Genomic DNA, 6,250 nt, shown 5'->3' with positions numbered 1-6,250 from the left:
TGAGTGGAACCTCCTTTTGAGAATCAGAACCTGACGAATTGAGTAGAGGGACTGGGGACGCGAGGGAAGAGGGCAAGGGACCATAGGATCCAACAGGCAGGGGGACAGGTGGTATGGACGAGCATAAATGTGGACAGCGGAACTCCGAAGTGCTGAAAGTGACTTGCAGAGTGAGTGGGTCACATCACATTAACAGCCCTAAATGAAACAGACACAAATGACTAGCAGTTTCGATAAAAACAAGGAAAACTGTTTTTCTTTCTTTAAAATCTTTATTAAATCAAATTAAGTTGGATTCCTGTGGCTGTGATTTATTGCACTGGGAAAAGCCAGAACAACCAAACGACACATTTTCTTTCCCTCCTGGTAAGTAATTAGCCTCTGTCTTGCTAAAGGGCCTGTGAGTAGCCCTGATGAGGAGAAAGCAAATCCAGCTTCTCAGAAGTGCTGGGTTTTTGGCTTTACTCACTTTCTCCTTTCTTCTAGTCTACTGCCTCTTCTCAGGAAGATGGGAAAGGAGGACTGGATGTGGCAATGTGGCTGTCACTGATGCAAGATTGGAACCGGCGTGTTGAAGGAAAAAAGGGCACATCCCACCCACGGGGGAAGTTCTGCCTAATAATCAATAGTAACACATGGCCTAAATCACCTCTGTTAATCCTTGCAGCCACCCTGAAAACCCAGCACCAGTTTACAGGGAAAGAAACATAAACTTGCAGAGATTAAGCAACTCACCCAAGGCCAGGCAGGTCCAGGCAGGTCCAGGCAGGTCCTGGGGGCCACGATTTAAAACCAATTCTGTCTGCCTCTCCAGTCCATTCTGATGCCATTGCACAGTGCTTTAAAGTCGACTAGGGTGAGGTGGTGTCTTTCATAGTGCCTGGAATAGAATAGATGTTTCATGAATGTTAAATTCCTCTCTCCTTCTCTTCTCAGTGATAATAACAGTTACTCAAATATCATATGTATATAATGCATGCATATTTGTTTTATAAAATTGGATATGTAGAAAAATAAGATGAAAATTAAAAGCACAGGTAATCCTATCACTCAGAAATAGCCACAGTTATATTTTTGGTTTATTTTCCTTGGACTAGAATGCATTAGTACACACATTCAATTTCATTTTACACAACTGGAGTTTGTATGCAGTGTGCCTTTTAAAACTTAACAAGGTACTAAATATATTTTGATACATGATTACACATCCTTCGAAACTGCGTACTATTCCACCATAGAGGTGTGCTATAATTTATGCTTGGACATTCTGATTAAAAGTCTGCATTAGGCCGACACTTTGGGAGGCTGAGGCAGACAGATCATGAGGTCAGGAGATCGAGATCATCCTGGCTAGCACAGTGAAACCCCATCTCTACTAAACAAAACACAAAAATTAGCCAGTCATGGTGGCGGGCACCTGTAGTCCCAGCTGTTTGGGAGGCTGAGGCAGGAGAATGGTGTGAACCCGGGAGGCGGAGCTTGCAGCGAACCGAGATCGCACCACTGCACTCCAGCCTGGGTGACAGAGCAAGATTCCATCTCAAAAAAAAAAAAAAGCCTGCAATAAGCCATTTTATATATGCAAAGATATTATATGTATACAGATTGAGTACATCAGTGATTCCCAATCATGGATGATTCCCTCCACCAAAGTTCATTTAGTAATGTCTGGAGACATTTTTGGTCTTTACAACTTGGGGGATGCACCCATCATCCAGTGGGTAGAGGTCAGGGGTGCTGCTTAATGTCCCACAGTGCATAGGACAGTCCTCCACAAGATGTAACTACATGGTGTGAAATGTCAATAGTGCTAAGGGTGGGAAACCCTGCAATAAACGAAGTCAATGTATGATAGTAATAAATGCGATTGCAAGCATTCCTATAGTGGTTATTTCTCCAGAGTATAAACATATGTAGCTAAATTAATATTTTTCTCTTTGATTCCCTGATGCAGAAATTCTTCTCACTGTCTAAATGAAAGAAAATTCCCAGAAACAGCCAATGGCTAGTCTCTTGTCAGAACATCAGAATAGAATCTGAGTCCCTTGAGTGTGCATGTGCTAACCATGTCTCCTCTAAGTTCCCTCCCTTCCCCAGAAACTAGGCTTCTGCTGAATCACTTACTCCTTTCAACCCCCACTTACTAACCTCTACTTTGATAGGTTAAAAAACATCCCAGGCTCCTTTGTGTTAGGGTATTGAATACACTTGTATGAAATTTGGAAGGCAGAAGGAGGCTGACATTTTCTCTACCTCAGAAGAGCCATGGAACCACAGCAACGTGGAGGGAGAGCGCTCCATGAGTTGTCAGCAGCTTCGCGGGTGTAAAGTGGCGGCTGTGCCTTGGGTGGCAGCAGTGCCTGGGTGGTCTGGCATTGGCACTGCTAGTGGTGGCCTTCTGATTCCCAGCTCTCTTGCTGGGGAAGCGGCCGATGCTGCCACTTTGTCCTAGGAACCATTCCCATTCCTGGAGGCCAAGCCTAGAGGCACTCCTCCAATTCTTCCAACAATTTCATCAGCTCCTAATTCCCTGTTAAATTCCTGTTCATAATCCAAGTGATTTCTATTTCTACGACAGATCCTGGATCCATACACTCACCCTTAACCCAAAGCCCATCAGATCCTGATAGTGAGCACCTCTGTTAAAAGAGAACATGACTCAACGATGGCTCTTAGTGTGGCCCCCAGGCCAGCAGCATCAGCATCACCTGGAAACTTGCTATAAATGCAGATTCTCAGGTTCCACCCCAGACCAGCTAACTCTAGACCCAGAGTTCTGGGAGTGAGACCCAGAGATCTGTCTCTTCACAAATACTCCAGGTAATTGTGAGGCATAGTAAAGTTTGAAAAGTCATGGGTTAAAATAATATAAAAATATATTTTTTCTATCTGCTGTCTTAACTGTGTGCCTCACTCTTTTTGCGTAGACCACAAATGCAGAATCTATGATCACAAACAAGGAGTATGAGCTGAAGTTGACTGAATACATCTCCTGCTCTGGCTGAGGATGCATGGGAGTGGGAGGAAACTAACTGCTCACTCCAGAAGGACCTAAAGCAGGTCACACAGTCAAGGACACTTTTCTCTGCAGGCCCTCTGGATGGAAAAGGTCGACACCAAAAGTATGTGCTGGGAGGTATGTAAGGTTGAAGTCCAAAGGTCAAATCCAAATGTGATCAATGAGATACTCTGGTTGAACCACAGGAGCTGAGGCCCTGAACCAGAGGACCCAGGAAGGTGCAGAGTGAGCAGCAATAGGCAGAGTTGACCAGCACGTGGCCTAGAAGCTTTCTGGAAGGAAACCACAATTTTCTTCAACTATTTTTATCATGTTCCCAGGACCTGGGCTATTTGATGCAAGAGCTAAAATAGCAAGCAAGGTGGACATGGTCCCTGACTCCCCCACAAGGGCTTAGAATCTACTAGACAAGGCTGACAATTGAACAACTTGACCAGCACCTCAGATTCTTCTTTCCAGCTTGCCACCAGGAAAGAAATAACTGTTCTCCAGTCAGTCAAGGGCAAAAAGAAAATCTCATTGGCCTAGCTTGGGTCACATGCCCACCTCTTAGAAGAATTAGTAGAGCCAGATGGGTAATCCAGCTTGGGTAACATGCCCACCCCTATGGATAGGAGACAGAGAGGAGAGGGGTGACGCTTTCGCAGCCTGTCTGAGAAGCACAAGAATGAGGGGTGACTAAACCAGAGAAAGGGAAAGGGGCACTGGGGAAACGTTCACAATAGATAGACTCTGAACTCCTCACAAGCACCTGTGTTAATGCATCTGTCTTGCTTTGGAGATTTCAGAGCATGATGACTCTCTCTGAATTCAGATAGGACTTGACCCCTTGAAACCTTTAATTCTCTACTTTTTTTGAAAGTTAAATAAGGCCGGGCATGGTGACTCACGCCTGTAATCCCAGCACTTTGGGAGGCCGAGGCAGGCGGATCATGAGGTCAAGAGATCGAGACCATCCTGGCCAACACAGTGAAACCCCATCTCTACTAAAATACAAAAATTTAACCGGGCGTGCCTGTAGTCCCAGCTACTTAGGAGGCTCAGGTAGAGGAATTGCTTGAACCCGGGACGCGGAGGGTGCAGTGAGCCGAGATTGCACCACTGCACTCCAGTCTGGCAACAGAGAAAGACTCCATCTCAAAAAAAAAAAAAAAAATGAAAGAAAAAGAAAGCTAAATAAGATAAAATGTCTGATAGCAGCAAACTGGGGCACCAAATGCAATGATTTTTCCATTTGCATTCTAATGTTTTTCACCTCCTCGAAAACAAGTGTCCTAAGGTGGTGCTGGGCCATGCAGAACAAGATGATTTCAGTTTAGGCACTGAGAAGCATGTAGAGGATGGCAGCTCTAATGTCTGAAGGTAGCCCCTAGAAACCCAGCCCAGTGGAAATCTGAGTACTAACAATGATAAAAAATGATGCTAATAACAATAATAACAATAGCAAGAGAGAGCCCTTGGCTCTTACATTATACCAGAAACTGTTCTAAGGGCTTTGCATTCATAAACTAATTTAATCTCTACAGCAGCCCTACAAGGTAAGTACCAGAGTATCATTCCCCAAGTGAGTTTAAGTAACTTGCCCAAAGTAAGTGATCCAGATCCAGGCAGTCTCACTTCAGAACTCACACTTTTCAGCACTATACTACACTCCATGGCATAAAATCATCTGGAATTATTAGTGTGAACCTGAATTTACCTAATGGTGGGGTTGTTGTTGTAATTAAGAATTTAGAAAGCAATAAAAAAAGGCCTCCTCCCTGTCCGACACGTAGTCATAGATGCCAACTTTCAACTGGAGCAATGTCAGTAGCCAGAAGCAGATGATGGAGTTCTTAAACAGGACACACAATGCATATATTATAAGAAAAACAGCAATAAATTTAACTACATCAAAATGTAAAACTTCTACATAATCAACGACATTATAAACAAAATTCAAAGACAAGTCACAAACCAGGAAAATCATGGTGAATGCTCACAACCAACAAAGGATTAAAAACCTGAATATTTTAAAAACTCCTACAGATTAATAAGGGAAAGATAAATAACCCAACAGAGAAAAATAGACAAAAGCTATGAAAAGGCATTTCACAGAAGCAAAAACCCAGAGGGTCAATATCCGTATGAAAAGATTGTCAGCTTCATGAACAGTCAGGAAACAAGTGAAACACCAATGAGATCCCATTTCACTTCCATCCAATTAACAACAGAGTTCAAGATCAACATGGCCTGGTGGCAGCAGGAATGCAGAGAAATGGGAGCCTCTTATGCTGCTGGCGTGAGAGTGCACATGCAGACATCTTTAAAAAACAACCGACAATACCTGGTGAGGGGGAAGCGTCCACTTCTAGGTATCTGTCCTAAAATCACTCGCATGTGTACACAAGAAAACAGCCACAGAATGTGTGGCAGCATTGTTTATAGTCATAGGAAATTTCAAACAAGTGTACTTTGCAAATCACAGGACAATCATAAATTATTTGTGATATATTCCAATGATGGAAAACTCCACTGCAGTTGAATGAATGAAAGGAATCAAGATGCGTCAAAATGAATAGAAATAATAATATATTGTGTTGGCTAAAAGGCAAGTTACACCATCATTATATGAAAGGTTTGATGCTAATTTTGTACATTTTAATTTATATACACTATACACAGTATAAATGTTAATGTTAGACATACAGTATATAAATGTTAGCTTATGTAAATATATCATTTATTTTTGATTAATTATAATATTTAAGTGTAAAGCTTATGCAGTACATAAGCATAATTTTTATAATGTGTAATATACAAATTGTATTTATATTAAGTATAAAACTTAATTTATATACAGTATGAGTTTATGTCTTTTAAGTTTATGTGTTATGTGAATATGAATATATAATAAAACTGTGAAATACATGTAGAACAGTAACAAACTTCACCACAGTGCTTGCCTCTGAGTGAGGATTGGAACTGGGAGGGATACACAAGGAATTTTTAACTATATTTATGTTTTACTTCTTGAAAAAAAATTAATAAATCTGGGTGGCAGGCACATGGATGATTGTTATAGTTTTATTTCTAATGTTTTATTCTTTGAAGTTTTGCAGAACAAAAATATATATTAATGCCTCCAAGTTTCACTCTTGGGAGAGAAGCAAGGGCTGGGTTAATTCTGAGGGCAGCAACTGGGTGGTATCTACACCTCAGAGCCCAACACAGGATTGGCTGGGAAGGGGT

General features: G+C 41.9%; 1 long non-coding RNA gene across 1 annotated transcript in view; it reads right to left on the bottom strand.

Moving 5' to 3' along the window:
- Positions 1 to 252: 252 nt before the first annotated feature.
- The window catches only part of LOC106992548 (uncharacterized), a 46,726-nt gene continuing 40,728 nt past the window's right edge, over positions 253 to 6,250 (bottom strand). The window contains exon 3 of the long non-coding RNA XR_013401957.1: positions 253 to 880. This is a non-coding gene — a long non-coding RNA (uncharacterized LOC106992548). The remainder of the gene's footprint in view (positions 881 to 6,250) is intronic.

This window comes from Macaca mulatta, chromosome 12 (assembly GCF_049350105.2).
Source record: "Macaca mulatta isolate MMU2019108-1 chromosome 12, T2T-MMU8v2.0, whole genome shotgun sequence".
Lineage (NCBI taxonomy): Eukaryota > Metazoa > Chordata > Mammalia > Primates > Cercopithecidae > Macaca > Macaca mulatta.
This window is presented reverse-complemented; position numbering and strand designations above follow the sequence as displayed.